Below are 14,791 nucleotides of genomic sequence, written 5' to 3'. Positions count from 1 at the left end.
ACTACTCAACTCTGCTGTTGTAGCATAAATGCAGACATAAATGATACATAAACAAATGGGCCCGCTGGGTTCTACTAAAACTTTACAACAACAGGTGGTGGGTCGTATTTAGTCTGCCTCTAGTTTGCCTACCCCTTTTTTACATCTTGAGCTGAATGATAGTTTCATAAGTATATGCATATGGAAACTTTTATCAAGCTAGGCTGGCTATCCTTAAGATCATGCACATGTATATGAATGCCATGCATCTGTTTTAAAAAATAAGATAAAACTTTCCTTTTTAAGAGGCACAGTGCCACAGATTCTCTGGTGAATTCTCTCTAAACTGGCACCTGCAATAGCTAAGATACTGATTCAGCAACTTATAACAGGAAACCACAAGGGTGGCTTGAGAGGGCTTCTTTCGCTCTCTTAGCACAGCACGTTAGGGAGCCAGTCTCCTTCTCCTGGGCACTCTGCTACCTTCGTTTGTCATCTGTGCCTGGTGGAAAAGGGAAAGGGTGCGGCACAGCCTTTCTCTGCTAAGGCATCATTTCTTCTCTCATGCCAGATTTCTCAGGCCAGATTGAGCCACTTGGCCATGTCAAGCTCTAAAGAAATCTGGATTTTTAGTCTTTATTCTGGGCATGCATGAATCCAGTAAAGACTGGGCATTCTGTTATAATGGAAGAAAGAACAAACATTGGAAGTCAACCAGCAATCTGACCTTTGTCTGACAGGGGATATGGTGCCTATTTCCCCCGTGGCTTTTACGGGGCAGCGTACAGATTAGGGGCTATGTAAAAATGGCTGTTCTCCAGATTCTAAATCAGAGACACTACAGAAGATAAATAGTGCTTTGCCTGTATTTATTCCTTCACTAGTGATTATATTTACATGTGAAGTACAATATTATTAAAATGTGACATCCTTCAAAATGAAACAGAGCCTGTTCTATTGGAGGGGAGGGGTTTAAACAGGCTGGATAATTGTTGGTATGTGGGTAGCCACCCACTAAACGAATCTTCTAGCCACACGAGGGAGCAGAGTATCTTGCCCCAATCCCTGGGCAAGCACTGGCCTCCTTACAATCGTGGTAAACTACTGGCTCTGAGGGAGGCCTGGGAAGGGCAGGTGGTGAGGCCTTTCAGCGGGGCGTCCCCTCCGTGGCAGTGGGGAGGCCCGGCTTGGTGGAAGCCGGCCGGTGATGGCAGGATCTCCATGCTACCAGGGAGAAGACGTGGACTCTAGGCCTCGGTGACTGCAGTGTGATCGCCGTCAAGTTGCTTTACTTCTCTGAGTCTCAGTTTCTCATCTGATATGCTGATGATTCCCACATTCTTCTCTCAAGCCTTGGCTGGGTGTATCCGGAACTTAACATTCAGAGCTGAAGTTATTTTTGGACCTCTTCCCTTGGACGTCTTGCGGGCTGCTCTAACTCCACTTGTCAAAACAGAACTTACTAGGCACCTTCCAAATGGGCTCTGGTCTAGTGCCCACTCCAACTCATTAATCTGAAATGCAAGTAGTTATACTGTTTGAAATGTCTCTGTGGCTTGCTTTGGCTGTTGCCTTGCCTATATCCCCCTTTCTTCCTTTTCTGGATTCTTTCTTCCAAATAGAAGTCACCTCCTCCAAGAAGTCTTCTCTGATACCCTTTCTTCCTCTCACTGGGCTAAGGGCCCCTCCTCTCTGCCCCCATCGTCTCCCAGACGTGTTGTGTTTGCCTCACGGTGTTGTCATTGATTATGCATCTCTGTCTCCTTCTCTCGGGGAGCAACAAGAACGATTGCTTTCTTAATTCACTTAGTACCTCCAGTGCTGAGCACCATGCCTGACACATGGTAGGGGACCAAGAATGTCAGTTGCTCTTGAGTAATCTGTTGATATGAGGATACGTGATGACTTTCCAGGGTCCCATCCAATTGTAAAGTATTAGTACTTGCAGCATCCAATGTCAACTCTCCGAAATATTGTTGGAAGTATAGTGGTGAGAGAAGTTGGGATCTTTATCATAAGGAAAGGCAGTCACAACGAGGTGGGAAGAAATACAACTTTGTTCACCAAACTTCTGAATGCCTGCTCTGTGTCAGGCCCTAGGAATGTCACCGTGAACAGGGCAAAGTTCCTACTCATGTGGTGTTTGTGTTCCTGTTGGGGAGGCAAACATGAAGAAGTAGGATGTCAGGTCAGTGTAGAGCTCAGAGGCCCAAGGAAGCTGGGCCAGGGGGCTGGAGAGGATGGAGAGCATGAGGAGGAAGGGAGGCCTCTGGGAGAAGGTGCCATTAGAAGAAACCAGAATGCAGTGATGGTGAGTTTCAGATGAGGGCAAAACGAAGAGAAAGGTTGCTGTGTGGTATGGGTGCTGAAAAGACTGGGTGTGGGATGATCTGAGTGTGGGGCCCAGTCTGCTCAGTGACCTGGGTGACAGACTGAATGAAGAGAGAGGAATGGTTTCTGCTGAGAGGCTTTGGGCAAATTACTCGATCTCTTTGAGCCTAGGTGTCTTTATATGTTAAATGTGAGTAATCATACCTATGTCAGAGAGTCTGTGGGAATTCAATGGCAAGCTTTAAAAGAGTGGAGAGGGAGCACAGTATAATGGTTAAAGCACAGACTTGGGAGCCAGATGTGGTTCACATCCCAGCTTGTCCACTTATAAGCTGTGTGACATAAGGCACGTTGCAAAACCTGTCTGTGCCGTACTTCCTGTATATGTAAACTGACCACAGTAATAGCATCTTTTTGATGGGTCGCTGAGATGCTTAAGTGAGTTACTGTATGTAAAGTACTGGCCTTCACTGCCTGGCACAGAATATGGGCTATATGGGAGTTCTTATTAGCTCTCACAGTGTGTAACACAGGGCCTGGTCCATAGTGGTAATTTAGCAAATGTTGGGGTATTTTTCTTGTCCAGGTGCCTTGAGGTTACAGAATAGCCCTTCCCTTCTAGCACTTTCTCCCTTCCTCCCAGTCCTATCACTGCCTGCTAGCTCTACCCAGCAAAAATCCCAAGGAGCAGACCTCTTTTGGGAAAACTAGGTGAACCAGAAAAAATTCTTGATTGCTTGGTTCTAGACTGTCACAAATCCACCCCAGACACATGACCTGCTACTACACATGACCAACTTCCCTCGCCTGCCTGAAACTGCCCTCTTTCAGTGCCCCTTCTCAAGCTGGAAAACTGCATTAAGCTGCTTTCTGCTCATAGATGGGCCCAGGAATCAGTCAAAACATATGCTGGCTAGAGCCCTAGTGTGGGCCTGCTGGGCATCGGTTAACAGGGGTAGTTAGTTCTCATGTTGCAGGAGTGTGAGCCAGGAATATAGAAAGAATCGGGTGCCAACCCAGGCAGACAGTAGTGGAGCAGAGATCCAAACCTAACTGAACCCCAAAGCTGCTAAGACCATAAGCCTGAGGTTACTTATCTTTCCTCCACCTCAGCATACTCACCTGTTAACGGGATAAAAAGACCTTCCACTCAAGTTTGTTATAAAAAAGTAAATGAGAAATCTTTTAAAAGTAAAATGCCTGATTGAGTCCCCTATACAGAATTTTATTGTTGTTAACAACCATTTGATTAATAAATATGAGATGCCCTCTCAAAAAAAAAAAAGGTAAAATGCCTGATAAATCATGAGTGATTTAATAAGGCTACATAAGCTCCAGAAGACCATATAAGGGAGATGGCAGTTCTACTGTCCAATAACTAAACAGCCGTGGGTTGGCCCAGTACAGATCTCACAGTCTTTATGAGAATAAACAGTGTCAAACTAAGATTTATACGCGAGGTTAGTCTGACGCTGTTCCTTTGGGATAAGTAGGTGGTATGACTATACATTGATGAAGAAATAAAGGCACAGAACTGTCAATCATGTTATTGGAAAGATCTTGCCAGCAGCAGATCCAGCATTAGAATTTTAAGAACTGCATGTGCTTCCTGACTCTGTTCCACTGTACCCTTGCTGGTGCGGCAGTGACATGTCACCCATTTTTGTTTCTTCAGACCTGACTTAACATCTTAGAACGTTCTACTTATCCAGGCATCAAAGCCGAATCTATCAAAGGTGGCCCACAACCTCGTGGAGGCCCGACTCAAAGCATCAGGATCATCCTATTCGGGGTAGATAGAGGTCACATGCACATCCATTCAATCTTTGACATCCTTGTGCCTCCATCCAAGAAGAAACTGAGAAGGCTCTCGGTGAGTTGAGCAGTTATCAGAAGACACTGGAAGGAGATCACCTCCAATGGGGTTCCTGGCAACTGGGAATAAATCCAGGCTGCCAACCCAAATGTGTGTGAACAGCCAGTCATCACTCTTGTCTTGCTGTGCAGCTTCAAGAAGATGAATTGAGCCAAGTTGTCTGGTGCTCCTGTCACCCAGGTGATTCCCCAGAGTCCCATTCTGCTCTCTGCTCTCAAACTTCCCTAAATCAACTGCAACAAATGCAAGGTCTTTCTGTGGGTTCGTTTTCATTAGAAGAAGGAAGAAGAGAGGGAGGAAGAGGAGGAGGAAAAGCCTGCCCAGGGCGTGTTCGGTGCTCTTTTTAAAGGAAGCGGAGAGCATGTAGGTACTTGTAGTTCCAGATCTGTCTTACCTATCTTTTACCCATGAGCTCTTACATGACTGAATTCCTTCATCCTCTTCCAGGCCCACTCAAGTGCTGTTGCAGGATCTGGTTCCTCACAGGTTGGTGGACGGAGGGCCTCACTTCCTCGCTAGCTGCTGGCTGGGGCCTCCTTCAGTTCCTTGCCACGTGGACCTCTCCACAGGGCAGCTCACGCATGGCAGCAGGCTTCCATCAGGGTGAGCGAGTGGAAGAGGAAGAGGCCAATGAGATGGAAGCCACAGTCTTTGTAACCTAATCTTGGAAGTGGCATCTCACCATTTCTGCAGTGTCCTCTTGGTTTGAAGCCACTTAGAAGTCATTAGGTTTAAGTCACCCTTAAGAGGAGGGGATGAACGCCACAAGGCTATTCCAGAGGCTGCATGCCACTGGTGGGAGTGTTGTCATTTTAGGATTTTGTGGTTTTTTAGCAATATTAGATTCACAGCAAAATTAAGAGAAAGGTACAGAGATTTATCTCCAACCCATGTCCCCTACTTTTTTTCCTATGTAAATTGTTTTCAAAGGGGGCTTTGTAGCCCATGAACCCTGTCCCTGACCTTCCTCAGGACCTCCTCTAGCGATTCTGAAACCTAAACTTAGGAAGACCAATTGTTCACTATGATAAACTGTTCAATCCTCACTCAACTGGGTTTGGACCATTTGACCTCAAGGCAACTGCCTCTCTGTGGTCCCACCCAAATACTCACTAAAATAATTTAACATGAGGACACAGAACATGACTTTTCTTCCCCAAGTGTGGGAGAGAGGGAAACCACCCTCAATTTACGAAAATCAGAGAACCTCAGGGTAGAAAGGGGCTATTACCATGTTATTTAAAGAAACTGAACTTGAGAGAGGTTCAACAGAGGGAGAGGACCCTGTTGTAATCCCCAAAGTCGTCTTTCCATCAGGTTGCTTTTTCACATACTGTCAGTGTAGGCCCAGAGTCCTGTGCATGCTTGTGAAGTGGCAGCACACCGATCTGATCCCTTTGAGGTTGACGGTCACCACCTGAAGTGGAGGACCCCAAGCTGGGGGTTACCTGTCAGCTGGGCAATTTTGGTGCCTGAATCCAGCCTGTCAAGGCTTATTTTGACCACAGTCCTGTGAGCCCATCCCACAACCCACACTCAACTTTGCACCACCTGCAAATTTTGTCGAAATATTTGCAGACATAACACGGTCATCCCGGTTAGGACTGGACCTTACTTAAGGCTTTGGGGGAACAATGATGAGCACATATTGGAAAAACAGATGGCTAAACATTGGGGATTGTATCCTCCAAAGAGGTAGAGATGTAGATTTACATTTGAGGTAAACTAGCTGTTTGTGTTGAGAAAACTATTACAATGGGCCGTTTAGTTGCACAGGTGTGAAGCAAGTGATTCGTTACTATTATTGTGGAAGGCTAGACCATTATCAAGAAAGTAGATTTTACTGGGAATCCCAGCAGGCCTATTTGATTGTACATACTGCATGCATTTTGATTAGGTAAGCTACATGTTTCTCTGGGCTAGTTCTCTGTAGACTTCAGTTTTCTGGAGAACTGAGCTACTTTTCTCAGTAAATTTAATAGTAAGTCATTGTTTGTTTGAAAGGACTCTGTTGTGTTCTTGTTCTAGGGGCTGTTTACAGGAGCCCAGAGTTGAGACCCTGAGAATTGTGGGAAGAATCAGCAGGCATGAGTTCTATCTCAGCCTGGAGCATTGCCACAGTTCAGAAACATCCTGACCTTGGGAAATGTATAATTGGACTATTTTCTTCTGATAATTTTGAGGGGCCATATTTCTAGGGAGCAGATGGTCACCGTGGGAGTGGATTTAATCATGGATGGAGCTTAACTTTAGAACAGAAAATAAAGATTTGGAAAGGAGCCTTGAACTTGGGTGATAGAAAATATGCCCCTCTGTCTCAGCCCCTAATTGGATAATCAGTTCTTTATTCCTCTGGCTATCACCTACTCCCTAAGGCAGGGACCCCATCTGCTGTGCTCATTACTGTATCCCCACACAGAGCATGGGGCTGAATGTGCTGCAAGCAATAAACACGTATTTGTTGAATGAATGGGCGGTAGAATGAATAAATATGAATGATGTGTGTGGACCAGAATATGGCTAAAGATGTGGCACTCTTAAGATAATTAGTACCTTAAATTACAAGACTTCTTCCTTACTCTCAGTATGTTATATTTAAGACACAATTTTTATAGGAAAAACAGAAAGAAATGGATCGACTTATTACCCTGCTTTTAATGCACCATTAAATAGGTGCATTAGGACCATTTGGGTCCTATTTATAGTGTGTTCTCTGTAGCAGGGTGGAAATGGGGTGGTTTTACTTTCCAGTGCGTAGGGACACGCTCTGAGAAGTGGATATCACGATTCATCAAAACAGAAGTGACACCAAGTTCAGTCTTCGAATCACCTTCTCTCATTCATCTTAACAAAGAGTTTACATTTCATGCTGGATCCTGAAACAAAAGTTTGCACAGGGGTCACCTGTCCCTCCGCCCAAGTGTGTTTCCTTCCAGAAGTGGGCAGGTTGCCAGACCCCTACAGGGAGGCTGGATCCCTGCGAAAGTGGCTTTGAGGGTTGTTATTCTTCCAGAAATTATACCATGTCTGTTCCTTGCTTGGCTTTTCAGTTTCCTAGAGTTGTCCTTTTGAACATAGGGAGCAAAGCCTTGCTAAATGCTGTGGCTCAATCAGCCCCCAGTGCGAAATCGCCATTTCAATTTTCTTTTAATGCATTGAACTGTCCTGGCTCTCACGGACTTTCCGTTAGTTCACTGCAGAGGGTGGATCTTCCACTCCCAGGAGACTTCTCACATTCTGTTGTTAAACAGCTGTTTCCAGAGGCCTACGATCCTCCCACCCACAGAAGACTGAAAATAGACTGAAAATAGCAGCATTTCCCTCCCCAGCAGTCTGTGCTGCCCCAGGCACAGTTAGCCCGGCCCTGCCTTTCCGTCTCTTTCATTTTCCTTTTCGGTAAACAAGGCATCAGGCTATTTTGTTTAGTTATTTTCAAAACACTTCCACCAACACAAGCAATGAAATCTATAAATGCAATGGATGTAAATCAGGGAAACAACCAACATCTGATGCTTGCTTTTTTGGAAAGCGTTGCCTCTTCTGGCATAAAGGAGGCTGTTCTGTGGACTTTGAGTCTGTATCACAGATGCCCAGGGCTGATTTATGAAGGCCTGTGGAAGAATATCTTCCTGCTGCAGAGGCAGGGTCTGCCTCTGACAGTTCCTTTTCAAAGCTTTTTCTTTCATCAATCCTTTCTAATTTTCAGGGGTTTTTTCCCTTGAGGTGAAATTCACATAATATAAAACTAACCACTTTAAAGTGAACAATTCAGTGGCATTTAGTATATTCACCATGTGTAACCCCCACCTTTATGCAGTTCCAAAGTACTTTCATCACCCCAAAAGAAAGCCCTGTAGCCATTAAACAGTCACTCCCTATTCCTTCCTCTCCCCACCATGGCGGGCAACCACCATTCTGCTTCCTTCTTCTAAAGATTCACGTATCTGGATATTGCATATCAATGGAATCATATATTATGTAGTATTTTGTGTCTGGCTTCTTTCACTTAGCATGCTGCTTTCAAGGTCCATCCATGTTGTGGTACACATCAGCACTTATCTTTTTTTATGACTGAATATTTCTCATATATATATATATATATATGACACTTTATTCTTTCATCCACTGATGGATAGCTGGGCTGTTTCTACCTTTTGGATACGTACCCAGGAGTGGGCGTGCTGGGTCTCATGGTAATTCTATGTTTAAGTTCTTGAGGAAGCGCCAACTGTTTTCCATAGTGGCTGCAGCATCGTTCATTCCTATCAGGAATGTACAATGGTTCCAGTTTCTCCACATCCTTCCCAGCACTAGCTATTTTCCACTTTTTTGATTACAGTCATCCTAATGTATTTGAAAGGGCATCTCGTTGTGGTTTTGATTTGCATTTCCCTAATGACGAACGATGTTCATCATTTTTTCAGGTACTCATTGGCTATTTGTATATCTTCTTAGGAAAAATGTCTATTCAGGTCCTTTGCCCAGTTTTAAAACTGGGTTGTTTGTCTTTTTTAAAAAAGTGGCATTGTAAGAGTTCTTTATATATTCTGGACATGAGCCCCTTATCAGATAGGTGATTTGCAAATATTTTTTTCCATGTTGTAGGTTATCTTCTCACTTTCTTTGATGAACAAAAGTTTTTCATTCTGATGAAGTCCAGTTTCACTGACCATCTCTTACACAAAGGCATGGAGCTATGGATGGAAGAGGCCTAATTATTCCTGGGTCTAGGTGACCAGCTGTCTAATTTGACCCTCAGACTATTGCAAAACTGCACCCACAAGGCTTCGTTGGAAGACCAAATTTTATTTAAGACCGTCATGGGTTTTAAAAAATATTTTACTACCTTTTGGATATTGTGAATATGTTTATAAATGACCTTATATTAGAAAAAAACTGCTGCTGAAAATCTAGAGCTTCCTGTGATCTGTCAGGACCCAGAGTCAGCCTGGTGATTAATGACAAGATGCCAAGAACTGTGATCGTATCAAATGACAGAGCGCATCCCACACCAGGGCAGTGACTCTTCTTGCTTCCTTGTTCTGTAACACAAAGAGAACTCAGACAAGGCGCTCCAGGTATGGCTGCTTTTCTCTCGCCCTCTTCAGCTGGGAAGAGTCTGGCATTCGTGTTCAGGTGGCCAACATATTCTGGGAGGAAGTGTTGGAGAGACAGCAACTGAGTGCACCGTACACCCATTTAACAGACGAAGAAACAAAGTCCTGCAGCCCAAGTAGCTTGCTTGCGGTCCTAAAGGTAGATACTGGTGTAAGTGGCAGAAGGGCTCAGGGCTGGAAGTGACCTTCGAGGTCTCCACATTGCATCTGAGGCAACTAAGTGTAGCAGGCAGGGGCTCCTGGCCCATTCAGCAGGGAGCAGGTATGGAGCCCAGGCTTGTGAACTCCCAACAGCCTTCTTTCCACCCAATCACTGAACTGCCAAGGTGTATCTCTAGGGACAACGATACCATTCTTCAAGTCTGTGGTGAAATTCTTTTATGAGAGTTGAGATTGGTGATGGATGAGAGAAGGCAATTTTTATCTGAATCAATGGCCTGATAAAATCAGTCTGTCTACATTTTGATGAGTCCACCCGCCCTTGACTTCACCTCTGTAAATATGTTTGATGTGCAAATTCCCAGGGAGTGAAGATATCCATGACCTAACATTCCAAAGGTGATTGACTGCTTTTGAAAAATGTTAGCTCTGCACAGTGGTTCTCAAAGCATGGTGCTGGGCCAGTGGCAGCAGCAGCCCCTGGGAAATGCAGATTCACAAGCTCCATCCCAGACTTACTGAACCAGAAAGGCTGGGGGCCAGGTGCGACCATGATGTTTAACAAGCGCTCCAGAGCATTCTGGAACACACTCAAGTTTGAGAAGCACTGGTTTAGCAGCTGCTATTGGTGTCCTGCTTCATACCCTGAGATCCCTTTCACTCGGTGCTGCAAGCGCCACAGCTAAGAGCTCACACCAGACACCTTCCCCCGAGCTCTTGGGCACCTGGAGCTGCCTCAACTGGAGATACGTGGACGTCCCCCATCCCCCCACACATGCAGGGTTGCTGGGAGCCAATTGACACATGGGGGCACGTCACCAAAGCCCCTTTGCCTCAAAATGGAACAGACTCTGCTCTGCTGCTTACGCTCCAGAGCTCCCGGTGGGTTAGGCAGAGGGAGGCGAGACTTCTTCTGAAACCACATCCTTGCCTCCCTCCCTCCCTTCCAGATTTCTCCTGCAAACAGCCCCCAATAAATTACATGCCCGAGGACCCCAAGCTCAGGTTTTGCTGCTGGGAAACCTGACCCAAGACAATTAGCAAGTGCACCTCATAGATACTCCTCCCATGGATGGCCATGTGGGGCTGTATCTCCCAAGTATCAGGACAACACTTGCAGCGGGTCACTCTGCCCAGATTTGGGTCACCCATCTGCATTGCCTGAAGACTCATATCCACAACGGTCACATCCCACCTATAATTTTTAAGGTTTCCTTGACTAGATGGTAATTCAGTCTCATACAGATTGATTCTAGGTGACGGATGACCTCCTTTTAACCAGCCAGAATTGCTGGGATAAGTGCAACATTCAGTTTGGTTTTGCTGAAGTTGGAAATAATTGGTGAATTCAGTGTGGTCATTAGAGACATCTGCACTTGTTTGGGGTCATTTCGTCTCAGGAGGCATATATGGAGTGTCCAAAGATCTTGTGCCAAGGGTCAGCTCCTCCGTGGGGAAGGGCCACGATACGGCCGAGTGTGAGCACCAAAGGTGCCCTGGAAGCTCCTCCCCCAGCCCTAAAGTCCCGAGGAAGGAAGCCCTAGGGAGCGCTCCATCATGCAAGGGAAGCAAGATTCAGTGAAGAGTCTGGAGTTCCCAGGATGTTCTCTCATCTCCCTGGGCTCTGGAGTTCTTGGTTCCCACAGATCCTCAAACAGATGGTTGCAAGTTGGACTCTGGGCTTGTGGACCTTGGACCACACCCCAAATGAAACTGACCTCTAGGTTGGCCAGGAGCCACCTTTTCTAAAGTTCCTTTTCTTCTTCCAACTTGACCCAGCATTGGAGGTAAGCATTGTCGTGAAACAATCTCATGTTTCCAGCACGGTGGAAATGAAATGTCACAATCACCACCTCACAGGGCTGGGAAAAGCCATATGCAGATCTGCCATCTTTGAAGATGGACAGGACAAAGCTATATTTAAAAGAATTTGTTCTCAGCAATCCACGGTAAAAGCTAGCTCTCACTGTCAGGACATTCTTTGTAACAAACCTGAAAGTCTCATCTTGCCAAGAAAGTTAATTTCCTTTTATCCAGACTTTGCAGGACTGTCTACTAATACTCCCTGCTCAAAAGAATGACGAGGAAACGTCAAAACTCTATTGAGAGAAATGGTATCAACAGAAGTTTATCTTAAGCATGAGCCAGCTAGTCATCTCCAGACACTCCTCATGGTGTTCTTGGTGGGCCATGGGAGAGCCGATTGGATGCTGAGATCATTCTGTGCAGGATGCCCGTGAAAAATTACTTTGCCACAAAGTACACTGATATTTACCCTTCTCAGCTTCATACTGAGGGGTTAATAAACACCCCTAGCACACCAGCAGTCATGTTTATTTTAGAGGTGACGTGCCCCATGTGAAGACCTGCATGAGAATGTTCTTTTAGTTCTGTGTGCTAGGAGAAGCTTTACTTCCTGAGAATTTCTGGCAGGCTTCATTTCTTAGACAACATGAACCCCACACTTGACTATATTTTCCCTTTTTGAGTGGGCCATCAGCAAGCTTAGAGCCAAGTGCTTGGCTCATCTTTAGAGTGGAGCCTGCATAATTTTTTTTTCTATTTTTCCCCTGGTTTTGTCCATGTGTATTTTCACAGGCCCTGAGTTTTCAGTTTTATATCTATTTCACCTTCAGAAATCTAGGGAGCCATCTAGAATTCTTTAGATGCCAAGGCATGGAATAAATATGGCATAAGCATTATAATCATCCCTAATCTTGAACACCTTTATTAAACCACCCCTTGCTCATCTTTAATAAAAGTACTAAACATACAAATCCATTGCAAAAAACAAACAATTGGATTAAAAAATGGGCAGAGGATCTGAATAGACATTTTTTCCAAAGAAGACATACAGGCTGCCAACAGACACATGAAAAAGTGCTCATCAGTAATCATTAGGGAAGTGCAAAATTAAAACCACAATGAGATATCACGTCACACATCAGAATGGCTACTATCCAAAAGGAAAGAAGTAATAAGTATTGGTGAAGATGTGGAAAAAAGGGCATTCTTGCACCCTGCTGCTGGAATGTAAAGTGGTGCAGCCACTATGGGAAACAATATCGAAGTTCCCCAAAATATTAAAAACGGAACTACTGTATGATTCCACTTCTGGGCATAGAGCTAAAGAAACTGAAGACACTAACTCAAAATGATATCTGTTCCCCACTCCCCATGCTCACTGCAGCATTATTTACAATAGCCAAGATATGGAAACAACCTACATGTCCATTGACAGATGAATGGATAAAGAAGATATGGTACATATACACAATGGAATATTATTCAGCCATAAAAAAGAATGAAATCTTGCCATTTGTGACAACATGGATAGAAATTGAGGGCAATTATGCTGAGTGAAATAAGTCAGAGAAGGACAAATTATCTCACTTACATGTGGAATCTAAAATAAAAACCAAAAACCATGCCCACAGATACAGAGAACAGACGGTGGTTGCCAGAGCAGGGGCAGGGTGGTAAAAAATGGATGAAAGGGGTTGAAAGGTATAAACTTCTAGTTAAAAAATAAATAAGTCACGGGGATGGGATGTACAGCCTGGTGACTATAGTTAATAATACTGGATTGCCTATTTGAAAGTTGCTAAGAGAGTAGATCTTAAAAGTCTTCATCACAAGAAAAAAAACTTTGTAAACATGTATGGTGGTAGATGTTAACTAGACCTACTGTGGTGATCATTTTGCAATATATACAAATACGGAATCATTATGCTGTGCCTCTGAAACTAATATAATGCTGTATGTCAATTATATCTCAATTTTTTTTTAAGTACTACATAAATCATGCAGTAGCCTACATTCTGAAATGGGGTTAGAATTTACAAGGGCAATTAAATGTCAGCTCTGGTTCAAGCTGGGGAAGGACCCAGTTGCCGGTCACCAAGGCAGGCAAGATAGCACTTGTCAAGTGTGTAAGAGCAAAATGAGTAGGAAAACAACATTCCTACCTATGGAGGAAAACACTGTAAACAAACACTGCCGTGAGGTCAGAGGAGGGCAGATAGTTGGAGGAAAAGTCCCAGGAGACCTTGCAGCAAGGATCTCCTGGCTGCAGCCCGGGGACCACTCTACAAGACTTGTAGAACCGCTGAGCCCACCTACCATCCTGGGGTGGTGTAACTAATTCCAAACAACTGTTCTCCCCCCCTTGCTAGAGGTTTGCAGTAGGTGGTCTGACCATCTTAGAGTGGGATGAATTTCCTTTGCATTAAAGATTTATTTTAAAACAATTACTTGAGGAACCAGATCCGGTGGGAAAAAGCACGTGGAGGAAGAATGTTATAGAATTATTGGTACTTTAGAGCGACCAAGAACATTTTTCTGTTTGTCTTTCGTTTCTTTGGCCGTGTTGGGGGGCAGCACCCAGGGAACAGTTTTGAAGAAAAACAGAAAAGCACAAACAAGAGTAACAATTAATAAACATGCTAAGAATGCAATAGTTCCCACATGGATCTACCCACAACCAATGATATGAAAACTCAACTTTTAGAAAAACTCAGGCCCCAAAGTACACACTGATAGTTTTAGGGCTTAAGTGAACTTTGGGCCATTGAGATGGAATTGGGAAGATAAGAGCTGTAAATGGCTGAGAGATTTCATCAAAGCAAGTCTTTGTCTCTAAGCTTTAATTTAGCATTTTAAAAAAATGCTAGTTACTGAAAATGCTGGTGAAGCTAAATTTAAGGACTCGAAATCTCTCTTCCATGGCTCTTTTCCCTGCATTCCTTTCATCAGTGCTCTTTTGCCCTGGCTCATTCTTGTCCATGACCTTGAGAAACCTGGGGCCCAGGCTCTCACTCCCCTGGCTCACGCAGATGCCCGGTCCTGTCCAGGAAGGAAGCCTGATAGTCTGCTCTGTCTTCAGGCTTTTGCCTCATCTGACCAGAGAACACTGAGCTGGCAGTAGGGAAAGCTGAAAGCCAACTCAAGTCAGAGCAAGACGCCCCCCCACCCCCGACAAAATGTAGAAGAGTGGGTAGAACCAGGTACCTGTGGGAAGGGGAGGCAGGTGCAGCTGAAAGCAGGTGGATGTGTCCAACATCTCTACAAGATGAGATAGACCCCTGGCAGGGCTAGAAGGTTTTACTCTAGAAATGTTGGATTGGCAGGATTGGGCTCTGGAAGAGGGACGCTAGACCCAGTCAAGGGTGGTGGTGCTGTGCTGCAAACAGGACTGTCATCTGGAAGTCTGCACGCTGATGGGTAGCACCCAAGGCCCTGCCTCTTCCTGGGATCTCAGACTGCCAGGCAGGCTTATTCTCTGCAGAGAGAACACTGAAGTGCTCTCTGCAAACCTCTCATAGCCTGG

At 44.8% G+C, this 14,791-nt stretch overlaps 1 long non-coding RNA gene across 2 annotated transcripts; it reads left to right on the top strand.

Annotated features, from left to right (window-relative positions):
* Positions 1-3,992: 3,992 nt before the first annotated feature.
* LOC118926179 (uncharacterized) lies at positions 3,993-7,135 on the top strand. 2 transcript variants are annotated; one of them, XR_008995120.1, is made up of 3 exons: positions 3,993-4,549; positions 4,634-4,789; positions 6,606-7,135. It is a non-coding gene; the product is annotated as an uncharacterized LOC118926179 (long non-coding RNA). The 2 variants fall into 2 exon arrangements; XR_008995119.1 differs by lacking the exon at positions 6,606-7,135 and adding an exon at positions 6,215-6,453.
* Positions 7,136-14,791: the final 7,656 nt, after the last annotated feature.

The sequence above is a fragment of the Manis pentadactyla genome, chromosome X (genome assembly GCF_030020395.1).
Source record: "Manis pentadactyla isolate mManPen7 chromosome X, mManPen7.hap1, whole genome shotgun sequence".
Classification (NCBI taxonomy): domain Eukaryota; kingdom Metazoa; phylum Chordata; class Mammalia; order Pholidota; family Manidae; genus Manis; species Manis pentadactyla.
This window is presented reverse-complemented; position numbering and strand designations above follow the sequence as displayed.